Below are 15,484 nucleotides of genomic sequence, written 5' to 3'. Positions count from 1 at the left end.
GTAACCGGGGCTGTCCCCGGAAACCTTTATAGGTTACAAGTTTAAAGATCAGCCCACAGAACAGTCCCAAACCTCTGAACCTTCGTGTCAGGTGTGAATGTGGTCTTCTACTGAATGCTACGTATGCCAGATACACTCAAAAAGCTTAACCTTCACTTGCTTAATTATACAGATGTGAGAATGAATGTTTACAAATGTTGCTGTAGCTTTTTTAACCCGTATATTTGTTTACCCAACATTTATAAAGTACAATTACTCGCAGTAATGTTTGAGCTCTATGGAATGTTTTGTTTCCAAAAGACACATAATTTGGACACAAACTCGCAAAAAGAAAATTGTGGAAAGAATGTGCTACAGTGAGAGAGACCATTGTTTCCAGCTGGAGTAGCCAGCCACATCCCCATTTCAGATTTCATAACTGGACACCTTCCATCCTGTAACTCTGGAGTTGAAGGGCCCCTCTGGATGCCCGGCCCCTTTCACCACCACCAATAAGAAAACCATAATTAGCCCTTAGTACGCCAGCCAGCTTAGTGCGGGTATTACCATTCAAAAGGAAACTTCAACATTTGCAACCAGCACAGTACAATGTTGTTTACACAGCTACGAAAAAGTCTAACACAGATAGCATGCAGAGCTACTGCAACAGAGATGTGTGACAGCCTCAGATCAGCATGATGATGCTAATTTTCCAGACTACCATAAAGCTCTGGCTGCTGACAGGGCCATCTGGTGCATGTTTTCTACAATCTACTGTCATAAATAGTGTTGTTTTAACTGTGCTCATGATTCATAGAGTACGAGCAGCCATAACTGCACTGGCTGACACTCACGGTCAGACAGCATGTTGTTAAGCAGTATGAAATTCCTTTAAACTAAAGGGATAAGTCTACACAGTAATGAATAAGAAGACAGGTGTAAAATCAACCTACAGCGCTTTCTTGAGAGAGGCCCTTTGATGCCGCAGGTGAGGATTAAATATCCCCAACACATGTAATTTCCAGGAATTAGAGGGAAACATATTCCATGATGGTCCTATTAAATACACTGACTACTCTCTTTGTGACGGAAAGACAATGGAGGCCAAATTGGCACGGGGCAAGACTGCAAGAACTTCAGCTGTAATAAAATTTTTGTAGTGCTCTATAACCTCCTTCCTTCTTGGTGAGTGTGCATGTGTGTGTAAAAGTGTGCCTGCGTGTGAGAACTGCCATATTACCACCACACCCTCGTCTGTCAGATGCAATGTCTGACCTGCATCCTGTGGCACGGTCACTGAGAGAGATGTCTGCTGTATTTCTGGAACTAGTAGTCGAGTAAGCTACGCATAAGCAATTATGCACTTCCCTGAGAAATCACTAAGACTCATACCATAATCATGAACACTAAAGCTTTACTCTTTACTAAATTATTTTCATGTGCGTGGAGAAAATTGAGAAGGCAATGAACACTGCCTTTTCTGCCTTGAAATATGTAAAAGTGCATTGTGTGTACATCTACAGTCTGTAATTAGATCTCAGTTTTTCAATATTTGTACAACAAACAATACGACTGTTTGTTATACAGGGTGAGGTCTTGTCCACATTAAAAGCAAATTACTGTACTTTACACACCTTGTTGACAATGGAACTGCATGATCTATTACACAATATCACGAGAGAAATGGGAGGTAACGGGTCTTTCAGATGCACCCAGTGTGTGTTTGTGCAAACCATTATTAGAAATTCAAGACTTCCTTAAAAACTAAAAGTTTCAAAATACATTTGACATAATTAACACTTTTAGAAGTGACACTAAAACGTCCATGACTTGATTTGAGGTGTTAATTCTTGTTTTATCTGCGATTTTTGGACAGAAATCTGTGTATTAATCTGCACTTTGTAGCCCCATGAATTTGCCTCTTTACTACGTTTGTGCAATACGCTTGTTGTGCATATTCTGCACCACAAATGACACACACATTTTACACTTCCATTACTTTTTAATGCCCTGCATTATTATTCCCGCTGTGGATAATATACTGTTGTCTTCATATTAATTGCCATGGGCTACTGCTACTAGATGAATTCTCCCAGTGCTAGAGCTGCAACGACTATTATGACAATGTTACATGGAATATCTTCCCAAATTATAGTAAACTGCAAATGGTCTTGTTTATATAGCATATATTATATATCATATAGCACTGATATACCGCTTTTCTACCGATTGGTACTCAAAGCGCTTTACAATCACAGTGACACACCTGGGCATGTGTGGCATGTGGCATGTTGCAGGATTGGAACTGCTAACCCTCATGCTGGAAATGAGACTTCCAAAAACGGACAAACCCAATCATCAAAAACGTGTGAATTCTTTAAAAGGTAACCCAATAGCTTTGTAAAAAGGAAATGGCCTACCACAGCAACACAGCCACAGTGCATGAGCATCACAAGACAAAACTTGCCGAGGATTTCTGATTCTCAAAATGAAAAGACACCAGTGCAAGTATTTGGATTATGAAATTAAGTTTAGTCTGAGTGTTTGTTGGTCATCGGTGCCTTAAGGTCACTGTTGTGTCCTACGCTGCTTTCCAGTGTAAGAAGTTTTATACATATTTAAAGACCTATAAATCATTTAATGGTAGGTTCAGTAAATCAACTACAAAACAATTGATCAATTAATTAATAAAATATATTCAGATCAATTAAAAAACAATAATTTGTTACAGCCCAGCTACAAAACAATGTTTTACACTGACAGTGTTGGGGCAAGATGGAAATTTCACATGGATTTTAAGAAATTTTCTTAATCCTGAAGACCTGCTCTGTATTACATATCTTGAAACGCATAACATCATTCCCACACAGCTTTAACAGGAGCCCGAAAAAAAAACAACTAAAAAACTGCTCACTCTTGTGCTGGCTGATCGAATGTTCATTGGTACATTAGTGTGACATTAAACTAAAGCTTTTAGATTGAGGGGATTAACATTCCCTGGGTGAGTCTATGCACAGACTATGACTTCATCCCCGGTAATATATAACGCTCGTGGTATAATGCATCAAATGATGATTGCATTCCGACTTATTGCTGAACACCATGCTCTCCTCTCTCTTTACAGACTTCAAGGTCTCCAAGAGAAGCAATGCATAGAGAATGGCAAATATATTATGTAAATCAAAGCTAGCTACACATGTCTGACTCTTGTAAGGCCACACATGTCATTTTAAAGAAATATATTTCACAATAGTTCCCCAGATAATTTAGATGAAGGAGGATTAATATCCGAGATTGTGATTAAATTTTTCGTTGAAAATCTGCAATAGTGAAATTTCCACATCGTTTTGCAGTTCACTTAAATTCAGTAATGACAAGTTAGTTAAGAGCCACAGCCATGATGCTATGGACAATACAGGTTCAGTGTGTTTCTAAAGGCAAGTGCAAAGGGGTAAAACATATACTGCTGCTAAAAGTGACAGAACACATGATCTTGAATCTAAAAGATTATATCCAACACAAAACTGCTGATATAAAAAGGGTCCGATACCAAAAAAAAAAAAAGCACATTGCCAAAAAAGGTCAGAATGTGAGCTTTTCAAAAATCAGTCAGTGGCCATATTAAGGCATTTATTTATAGAAAGGTGATCGCGGACAGTAAACGTCACAAAAGTGTATTAATGCTGCTGACCACTGGATATTTCGCAATACAGATTTTAAAAATAGAGCCTGTTTTCGTCCAAGTGTGCAGAGTGTCAGAAGATATGTTTCGGTGTTGCCTGGCAGTCAGAGGCACAGGAAGTAGTGTAGGTTGTCAGGTTGGTAGGTAAACAAGAGATTAGGTCAAACTCAATCCTAGTTTAGGTCACAAAAACAGAGAAATAAAAAAGAAATGCAAAATTTGCAATAGCCTTAACAGACTGTAGTACTGATATTAAGTTAGACCTCAAATATGAAAGATTAATGTAACTCAACAAGTTATATTATTATAGTTTCAGTTACCCTTGTGACAGGAATAAACTTGTTCTGGGATTCTGTGGTCAACGTTGGCTTGCCTGAACCTGCTCCTCTGCTCATGTCGTTTCATTTTATTCGCAATAGCTGCTGAACGTATTTTCAAAACTCAAAATTTTATACTTTTGAGTTCAGTTTGAGTTCAGCAATGCTTCTTGGCGAGAAGCCTGGAGTGATAATACATGAAATACATGTTAAATAACTTTTAAATATAGGGATACAGGAGTATAGTAATATAGTAGGGGGTTTCATATACAAGAAGTGTATAAAAAAGCACTAAAGAAACCCTATACAACAATCCTGCCTTTGCATTAACATGATCATCAGTCATTCACATTGAGGTCATTGAGGATTACTGCATTTCAAAATGACTACAACTACATTTGAACACAGAAACAAGTCAGAGCTAAAATAACATGAGTACATGCAGAAATTGATTAAATTGGCTGCAAGTACACATTTCCTTAGTGGTGACTCTACATGACACTGGGTGTGCATACAGGGAGGAGTTGGCCCGTCTGAAAAGCTTCCAACAGCTGCCTGGCTCAGACCCAAACCTAGAGAACCAATGAGTGATGTCAAACACACCCTGTCTCTGTACATACTGTACAGTGCACCATCCACACAGATCACAAAACGTGGTTCAGGAACAATATCTGAAGCCAGACAATAGTGCTATTACAAGAGGGGAGAGGTGGCGGTGCACTGAGTGATACTCTCCCATCCCTCAAAACACGACTGAGAAGAGGCCCTTGAGCCGAGCGCTTAAACCCTAAATAGCTCAACTATGTGTGCAGTAACAGTAACTGAGTGATTAGCCATACCGCCACGCTCCCATACCGAAATACAAAAACGAAATAGGTAAAATAGAAACAATATATTTCCACATACAAGTAGCGTATTGTAAACTGGTAAACCGAACAGTTATTAGCTAAGTGTCTCAGCGTGAGTTTAATTGAGCAACGCCATGGTGATGAATGAATGGCTGTACTAAGAAAAATAACACCGTCGCAACATGGAAAAGAAATGCTGATGGCATGTGTTACAAGTGCTGCATGGCACCACACATTCTGCTAAGCCTTCAATTACAGCTGTGCAGCAGCAGAGAGGTCAGCCGGTGGGAGTGACGCAGAAGAATCACAGAGGGATCTCATTACCTCAAAGGCCTCTTAGGAGTTATGGATGACTGGAGTGGAGGGAGGCTGAGGATTTAACTAATGGCATACTTGTCTCTATTCTCGGTGTCTTCATTAGCACTCTTAAAATTTTTGTTCTTGTACCAGCCTTCCATACAACTGCCACCCACTGTACTTAGCTGCAGCTCTGCACTCTGCCTCATGACTGCGTCTAGATATTGCCTCTGCCAATGGCACCCTCCTCTTTCCAAATCTAAATGGGGGGGGCCTCGTCTGTGGCAGCTTTACAGTATGGGGCATGTTGCGTGTTTTGTAAAAGTCACTCTATGTTTTGACACTCAAAGCCAAGGAATGTGGAGGAAAGCATCTCTGCTGAATAGCCACACAGTCAGGAATTTCTTCAGGGAGCAGCACCCTTCCTGGGGTTTCTGCGGCTGAGTGGGAAGTAGAGTTTTTGGCTGAGTTGGGTGAAAGCAAGGTTACTCTTACTGAGCATCTGTCTGCTGTGCAGGATTTCTCAAAGTGACTGGCATGAGATGACTAAAGTTTCACTGCAGCCCCTCCCAAATATGAGTCACAGTTTCACTCCATGCTGCATATAGACAAACTAAGCCAGGTGTGAAGAAAATATCTTGTGCTGTGTACGGACTGAGTGCTCGGACTGTGAGTCTACCCTGAACTTGAAAGGATGATTTTCGTATGCATTCTTAATCGGCGCAGTGGATGGTTAGTGTTCACTCCATAGAGGGCTGACGAATTGATGGTTTTAAAATGTAGCTTGGGGAAAGAGGGGTATTCCCAGGTATTTTCTGGATTCTTAGTCTATACAGCAGTTACTTAATCTGACTTGTATGCGTTTCAATGTTTATTAAAGGTGTATCTGACACATTGATTAATCTAAATTACTGCCATTATACGGACAAAAACTTCACTGGGAGACTCCGGAAATGAATGGGAGCAGAAAGACAAAAGATGCAATAGAGCTGTGGGAACTACAGGAACATTGTCCACTAGCAGCTGCACACCACTTCTACAAAGTAAGGCTTCTTTAAGTTATATGTGACTGATCTTTTAGATCCACGTGAGACATTTCTATATATCACCCAGAAGAAATAGTGCTTTTGTCTGGTACTATTCATACTTTTTCAGCAGCAGATCCCAAAAGAAACAACAACAAACAGTATCAGTAAGGTATATCTGGCAATGATATATAATAATAAATAATTACAATATATAATAAATCAACTACAATGTCCTACATCACACCAAAGAAGGAACATGTCACTCAGAACGAAGATGTGGCTCACAAATGCAGAGATTAATGATTTATTTTTACGCACCAATGTATTAAATGTTTAAATCAGGGGTCTTCAACGTTTTCCGAGCCAAGGACCCCAAAACTGATGAGCGGGGACCCCCTACTTATGTATATGTGTATTTAAAGACATTTAAATTTATGGAAAAGAAATTAAGCGACCCCCCCCTGCAGTACCTTCACGGACTCCCTAGGGGTCGGGGACCCCTTGTTGAAGACCTCTGGTTTAAATGATTGTGATTAGAAAAACTGCAAGTGAATAACTATCTCAAAATAGAAAACTATGTTAGTTCAATCTAGCTAAAACGCAAAACTGTAAGCTTCTGTTAATTTCAAATTACAACTGAACACCTTGCATTGAGAACTGGGCCTCTCTCTCTCTCCCTCTCACACAGACAGATACTTTCTTGCATCACACAGGCTCCATCTAAAAAGAGGAACACAGAGAGCTTTTTGTTCAGTATACCGCCAGCTGTTACTAGCAATCCTTGCTTTGGACTACTTTTGCTACACAGTGCAGAGTAACCGAGGCAGGTTATCACAAGTTTTGAATTTCAGTGTCACCATTAAGATGTTAACTTGTATGTATGCACAACCTCTGTACATCATCAGAGTCTGCAAGTTTCAGAAATGACACAGCGAGACAAACACATTTTCTACAAATGTCTCTCTCCCATTCTCTCTGTTCTCATCACATTTCTACTTTCCTCTCCGTTTTTCCTCTCACTTCCACGCAAACGATATTCTACAGATTTCGAATGTCAAACAGGCGCGCAGGTCTTCGGTGCTTCAAGAGCTCTCGAGTGAAGGCCAACCATACCCTGTGACAGTCGACCGCACACCATCTCACTTCCTTGGTAACCGTGACTCATTTCCCTAACAACTCTGCAAGAACAGCTATATAAAAGGGAACCTGCAGCCACTGCACAATTAGTCACAGATGGATGCTGTTACGAAAGCAACCACTGATTTTAAGTTAAGTCAGGACAAACAGTGATCTGGTTAGGATAGATAAGCACAGACGCAGATAAGAAGCAAGCATTTATTATTGATTTATGGGCACATGGTTTCTACCCCCGAGATGAGTAGTAGGGATCCTTCAAGACTGTAAAAGTCACACGCATTTCTTGTATTCTGACAAATAAAAGACACACAGATCCAAACACATAAAATAAATCATTACTGCTACAGCATGTACAATACAGAATAGACTAGCCTACCATAATTAATTAATGAAAAAGTATTGTTTTGATGGGGCGACATCTGAGCCAAAGCTTCGGGTTGCTCCACTGACCCCCTGCATCCCAAATGGTGCAAGCAGTGGCCCGTTCGACAGCTTCACAAAGGAAGCAGTGACCATGTGGGTGTTTTGTGCGTCAGAAACAAGATCCTGTAAAGACGGCCATAACAGAGTCTTTGCAAAAAAAAACAAGGAAGTGATCAAATTTCTTCGAAATCATATTTTTGTACAACATTATTCCGATTAAACAGATCATTTACATGTCACCCACACCACTGACATGTCCCTACAGTGTAAGCAAGTCTACAGACCTAGACCTAATGACATGACATTGTTGAAAATTCTTCAAATAGACAGAAAGAATTTCCCCCTGAGTAATCATTAAAATAAAATATATATTAAATTGATATGGCCTTAATTGAGGTATTTCTCCTCTGTTTTACTAGTGTGGTTGGAGTGTAAATGGTGCTACATGTGAAACGGAGCTTCTCTGTAAATAAATGATACGAGGTGACATCAGTGCACAATATAAACTGACAATAGACAAAATATCTACTGAATAACACTGGCAAATCCAGCAGATTATGGATGAAGGGCTCAAGTGCAGACTCAAGTCTGAAGTGTGGCAATGTAAGAATTGCCAAAAATACTGCACCACCACCTTTTAACCTTTGCCTCGAGGATATAAGAGCACTCCTCAAACTCCTCAAACTCAAATAGCTAAAGCACTAGTGGGGAAATCAGAAAAATCTGCCGTCTTGTTTCATGTAGGCTCCGGCCGATGGCATTCATGGTAGCTGGTGTTTTCTGCATCTGGCAGATTACTAAATTTACACACCAACAACAACAACAAAAAAGTGACTAGTGATTATTTACAATGGCATAATTGAATGTGCTTCTCTATTCACAAAGACAATATCCTAGATATTCAAGCTTATGAAGCTCAGTTTGAATAGCGCCGGTTTATTGTCTCTGTCCCAACTGCATTCCCAGCTTTTATCGGAGGTTCTCCACTCTATGCGTTTGACAGGTAATCTACCAGCTCTTCTCCTCAAACAGAGAACCAATCCAGGCTAATCACTCATTAACCAGCCAAGCACAATGAGTGGCTTGTTGAAACAGCAATGTGCTGCAAACCTCCCTGTGGCCTGCAAAACCTACACAATACAGAAACGGCAAATGCGCATACCAAAATAATACCACAAAAACGACACACGCCAAGTACGATAAAAAATATCCAGCTCTAGCTCTACGTGAAAAGATTATATTGTGAATAAATGTAAGTTTACTGAAAGGTAACGAGGTAACGTTATCTGTTTATATACTGACTTATCAAACATTCATCAGAGATGTCTCGAACAGGTAACAACAGAGTTCCGAAGATTTTTCATGCCTTAGAGCTGCTCTGCTGCAAATTCATTTTTCCATTCAGTGTCCTTAGTTACTAATGTTTTTCACAGGTAAGTTTTTCATTCCTAAACTGAGTTCTGCAAACTCTGCATCTCAATGGCACTTCTCCAGATGAGGTGCTCTCAAAAGCATTACATAATGTCCTTGATCCACAGCAAGCACAATACACTGAAAATGAAATGGGGATAAAAAGAGAGAGAGAGAGAGAGAGAGAGAGAGAGAGAGCGCAAGACTCCCACACATCTGCACCATCCACACTCAAACAAGCGTTCACAGGAGGCTTGCATCAGCTCATGGTTGGCTGCAGGGTATTTTAACATTGAATACAAATACCCGAAAGAACTTAGACACACAAGGTCATTTCATCCATACACTTACTGCTCAACACATTGTCTCATACGAATTCTTTACAGGCATAATAGGCACAATTCATAAGTCTGGATTAATAATTGCATCTTTCTGGTCATAAATAATTGATTCACTTTGAGTGCAAAATACATTTCATCACCCCACCGCTGAAGGCAGTTTGTAACAAGCGTTTTCACAAAAGGGCTGTGGGTGGGGAAGGTGCCCAGGAAATGGAACAATTTAACAAATAGGGTGAAGAGGCATTTCTCTAATGGCCCTCCAAAGTATCCTGTCCCAGCTGCACTGATCCTCTCCAAACATAAAAACTAAGAGGGCACTACCTTTACAATAAATGTGTCCAACATATATATATATATATATATATACAATAAATATACTGGATGTAAAAAAATATGTTTGTAGGGCACCTTTATCTGTTGTAGCCCGTGGGCTAGCATAGCAGCATCATATACATTTATTTAAAGACAACCTAACAACTTTCACCACAATATCTCGGAGAGGATGCCATTTTCTATTTATGGTACAGGGCACAAAGTGTAGCCATGTGTACCACATTTTTATGGTGGCAGGTGTAAAATGGACACCCTGTGTGTAATAGTCATCACTAAAGGCAAGGTCAACCGCATTAGGTGTTTTTTTTGCCTTTTTACAAGCATTTCTCTTCCCAACAAAGACTTGCTTGAGGAGTAGTGTCTGCAGGATCCTCTTTTAGGTACGCCAAAGATTTTACAAATATGCCACGGGATGTTTTTTTTATTCACATGTTAAATATCAAGTGCTCTAAAGTGAGCTCTTTTTTGCTGGCTAACATTTATTTTCCTTAAATGGTTATTAAGTTTACATACACTTCCTGTTTGGCAGTTGACTTGAAACAGTTATGTCACAACTACTGTTCTAGGCCCTATATGTCAGCTTGAAATGACAGTTCCTGTAATGATCCTGTTTACTATTAACACATCATTTTTCCAGCCACAAATGTCTATTTCTGAGTTATACTGCTACGAAACCTCGTGGAGGCAACCGCAAGTCAGAGCTTATTGCAATTAAAAAAAAATGCAATGCTTCAAGCAACAGACGTAACTGCTTGAAGCACTCTGGGTGCATTAGCTAAAACGGATTTCCTCAGTTTGGTATGCAATGTGACCCCAACATTTACTGAAAGAAGTCTAATTCTACACAGATTGTTCTGGCAGTGCAATGTGTCCTTGTTTATCCGCTATAGCATGCTACAAAAATTTACTAAAACTACAACTCCCAAACCGAGGTACATACTCAGCTGAGAGTTCTGGGTCCGGATACAGCCCTACCAGCCATCCATCAATTTTTTACCAGCTTATTTGTTCTAAGGCTAGGGGTGTGTTCAAAATGCATTAGACCAGAAGACATCCTTGTCATGGTTGCCAGGGTAAGAAAAATAAGTGTTAAGGATAAAGAAACATAAAACCACTTGATCGCAGATTCCATTGGACAGTTTAAACAGAGAGAAACCGTCTCCTGCAGATTTCATGACGTCAATTGCATAAATCTTTTGAACCTTGAGTGATTTTAGAAACCAGTCCGAGTGGCATCCTGCTAATTTTTGTTATTTTTCTACAGCAGGGAAGCATCCTACGATTTCACAGCATAACACTGGGGGGATATCCTGGTAGTGAAAGATGGAGAGTCCTCACACGTTTAACCAGCGAGTACTGGGTTGAGTTTAGCTTCACTTTATATAAATTAAACAGGCCTAAGCATTGTGAAAACAATCTGGTGAGTCTGGTGGTTCGGGTTTGTATACCAGTAAGAGGGCTGAATCACTGACCAATGTTCTGGTGACCAGCTCTGTTTTGTAGCTGTGTTGACACTCATGCCTTAAACACTCTGATATGTTGTCAAACGTGTATTACAAATGTTTGCAGCTAAAAGCAGACCAATGCTTCGCTATAACGCTGAAAAAAATCACATTATTCAGATAACAAAATATTTTTATGGTTAGTTTGACGTCTCTCTTAATTTACAAGGAAAAACAGCACATGAAAAAAGAAAGAGATTACGAGCAATTATTACACGCATGGCAATGTCTGTGCTAAAGAAGGCTTAGTGCTGATCTCTGGCTTGAAGCACCAGAGTTGAAGTTAATGAGTCCGATTAGTTCCCAGTGTGTGTTCAGGGATTAGCACACTGTCCACCAAGAGGAACCATTCTCATGTCAAGCCTGAAGGGGTAGTGTGGAGAGTCTGCTTGGATGCGGATGAGAGAAAGCAAGGGGGAAGAACGAGAGAAGACGGGGGAGAAATTGGAGAAATCATTAGCATTGTAAGTGGCTAAAAGCATTTAGAAAACATTATGAGGTCTAGTAACAACAGAAAATGGCCATTATGTGAGCAATCCTGCCTGTGTGTGCGTTTGTGTGCTTAGCAAGGACAGCCCTGGAACGCTTTTCTCTACAGAGACACAGATAGGAAGGAAGTATTCAACAGTAAAGAGGGACCGCAGATTTATCCTGACGCACACCCCTTCTCAACGGCCTCTAAAACGCAGAACACACATGTATCTCAAAATAATTATTGATGCTTCGTAGGCAGTAGGGGGTTTACTGCATTATTACTGCGCAAATCAGATATGGCCTTGTGCTTTTCTGTGCAGCCAATTCCCAAACCTGGTTGGAAAAGAAATTATTCTTCTAAACGATATAACAGAAAAGAGAAAATAGCTAGCTGCCGTGCAAGACGGATAGTGAAAGTAGCACAAAAGAGAACGAGAGCATGTGTGCTTCTCTTTCTGTCGGACAGATAGTGTCAACCCTAGTTCTAAAGAAAACCTGCAACAACTCACATTCGCATTTCCTGTGGATGTTTCCCTATATTTCCTGTCAAGGTCAACATCTTGTCAAGCACACACGCCGACACTGACGTATGTGCAGTGTAGATTTGTGTAAGTGAGTGAGCCACGTAAGTCGGCACAAGTGTGTCTTCAGCACGGACGATAGAGGATAAAAACAAAACTGACCACTAAAAGGGTTTGTTTCGTATAACGGTAAGAAAACTCAAGAGAAGAGTCAAACTAAGCAGAACAAACACTTCTCCTTTCATTTGTTGAGAAGAGAAAAGCACCTGTTTAACTGAATAAAGCCTGGTCAAATTAGCACTACGCCAAAGGATACCGACTGTTGCTAATGATGACTACACATACATAAACATTAGTCCAGACGTGGTGCGAGTCCTTTTGCCCAGGCGCATAGCAGTTTTTACTACACATTTGTGACATGACAACATAGATAGTGCATATAACACAATATGTTTTTGTCACTGACAAATCCCTGAAAGCACTGACACCTCAAGTTGGGAACCACTTCTTTACATTGCCTACATGGTCAACTCCGGCTGCATGACTGAGGAAAAAGAAGCACAAAACAACTCTACCACTAGTTATTAAGGGATTCATCACAAAACAAAGGATGAGGAAAGTGGACTCTGCCGTCAACACTGCAGATCTGTTCCCAGGTTGTTGTTTTTTTTTTTGTCTGTGTGCACATGTGCGTCCGCGATGCACAGCCCTCAACAGATGGTTGCTGTCCAGATCCATCGATCTGTAAAAATCAATCTGATAACATGCACAAGGACAACAAGGTTCCCATCATGTCAAAATGAGATACACCATAGCATCACAATTAGTAATTGCCAAATAGCGGCAAATGCCAATGTATGTGTCTCAATTTAGATTACAGGTTTTCTACAGAAAGGCCTATGCATTGCAGCCGTTCACTGATCCACTGATCCATGACCAAGTACGTAACCCCAATCTACTGCTCCATTCTGCAGTCTATTATACCAAACAAATAAGATCCATGCATCAAAACGTTTGATGCCCTGTTGAATGCCCCACTTGACTTCCGACCCTTCGTTTCATACTTATGTAACAGTTCTGTTAAACCATTTAAGTAAGTTTCACTTCAATATTATATGCCAGCAAGATGAAAGTGATGTTGGTCTGTGTGCAGCCATTGGTCATCCCATAAGCTACCTCCATTTACAAGAATTGAGTAAGGGATTAGTGATGTAATCAAATGGTGCAGAAACATGAGTATCTCTGTGCATTATGGCCCAGTGACAAGAATGCATTTATCATTCAGTCCCTGGGTTTACATGTTCCTACTCCCATCCTTTGCAAGCATAAAACCTGGAATTCAGCTTGGTGTGCAAACAACAATTGCTATTAAGCTTACGCAAACAGCTCTAATCAGCAGCACACATTTTTGTAGAGAAGAAACAAAGTGCGATATGATGTTTTCACAAGCTCTTACTGCCACTTAAGAGAAATTTTAAAACATAAAGAGTTTGAACTACATGATGATGCAAGAAAAAGTCTATTATAACTTGACTTCACAAACAGTGTGGGAACGAGTGATAATTTAAGTGAGTACCAGACCTTAGTTAGCCTTTACACTGATTTGATTATGAATGAAAAACATAGCTTTCCCATGCTATACCTTCATAGCTCTGCGATATAAACTGGGAATGACTGAAAAGCGGTGATATGAAGAAGGTCTCATTGTATTAATGGAGTTCAAATTGTGCAGGGTTTAAGTAAAATAATGTTATATGTCATAATCCAAATATTAAAATCATCTGGGCCATAGCAGCTAGAGTAAAACATTTATCTTTTTTTTTATAAACCCAAGGCATTTATTGCCTCTTGTTGTATATTTCACTTATGCAAAGAGACTGAAATAAGACAGCCCCTTTAAACCTATGAACATTATGTTCTAGGAAGAGATATAAACAGATAAACTATCGCAAATCAGCGGCGGACAGCGCAGTAGTGCGTCTGCATACTTGCAAAAAAACCAAAAACGTAAACATTTCCTGCAGAGAACATATTGTGGGGTAAGGCTTAGATGTAAAGAAACAACAACAACAAAACACTGACAAAAGAAAACATAAAATTACTGGTAGACCTGTATAGATTTCAATGCAGTGTCAGTTTAACCCAAATAATTGAAAAGACAGATCCGCTCCTATTATAACTGACTGGATGCACTGAAACAACGTGTGAGACAAACATTACGACCGCATAGACAACACAAGCATAGCTTCACGTTGATTTTCTCAATCAGGGACCACTTATGATTTAATAAGCACACACAGGTTTGTGATAAATTCATGAACGACAGACCAGTTAAGACTTAAGAAGAAACGATATATCGTTATATTCAGCTCACGTTAAAAACCTGCTTCAGATGTTCGTTGTTCGGCTCATAGTTGGTCCATTTATTCGGCTGCAACATACCAAGGACTTAATCCTCATTCAATTTGGGACAATAGCAGAGATTTAAACCTCTAACTGATGAGCGGCTCCGTTCAAAAAAAAAATGAAGCAGCCTCGTTGACTAGCTCAAGTAAACCCGAAAAGAGGTTACCAATTCAACTTGATGCAGAGTCAGGATGACAAGAGCAGCCAGGTGAAAACGCGTCATGAAACCCATCAAAAAAGTCCACCTTTTAAAACTTCTAACCCAGGTAAATGTCCATATTTGTACGGAAGCCGACCAAAATCGAAAGGTTTTGACAGAAGGGAAAAGTTTTCGGCGAAAGACGCACGCCTTTGAACTGTTTTTTGTTTCCGCACAGGAACAATTAACCCCTCCTTGAGCGATGTGGCAACAGCCAGAGGCTTCACTGGCACAATCTACCCTCAATTAAACACAAGTTCGGCATCTTACCAGCGTCTTTAACGGCGTCCGGAGGCTAAATTGTCTGCATTAATTGCCCGGCGGTTGTAAAAGTCACGGAGCGCGTGTCGCGGTCCCCTTGCTCTTCTTCAACCGTCCGTGCGCGCGCTGCTCCTCGCGAGAACGCCCCTCCTCCATCACTGTCACACACCCACGCGCCCACCGACGCTCCGAGACGCGTTTATTTATTATTTTACTGTAACGTTACTTTCCACACGGCATGACCTCACCGTATGTGGATGGAAACACTAACGCTGCAGCGGAGAGGCAAAAAAAAGTCAAGTCACAACAGAAACTTGTCTCAACAC

General features: G+C 40.3%; 1 protein-coding gene across 3 annotated transcripts in view; it reads right to left on the bottom strand.

The window, feature by feature from the left end:
* Positions 1-15,291, bottom strand: part of adcy7 (adenylate cyclase 7) — a 46,099-nt gene extending 30,808 nt beyond the window's left edge. Inside the window, exon 1 of one of the 3 annotated variants that reach the window (XM_084541531.1) lies at positions 15,168-15,291. The gene's annotated coding sequence lies outside the window, so the exon portion shown is untranslated. Of the gene's footprint in view, positions 1-14,666; positions 14,692-15,167 lie in introns of those variants that run through there. The other 2 variants (XM_084541529.1, XM_084541530.1) reach the window with 2 other exon arrangements.
* Positions 15,292-15,484: the final 193 nt, after the last annotated feature.

Source organism: Chelon labrosus, assembly GCF_963514085.1.
Source record: "Chelon labrosus genome assembly, chromosome: 3".
NCBI lineage: Eukaryota > Metazoa > Chordata > Actinopteri > Mugiliformes > Mugilidae > Chelon > Chelon labrosus.
The sequence above is the reverse complement of the archived record's forward strand: the minus strand, read 5'-3'. Positions and strand labels throughout refer to the sequence as shown.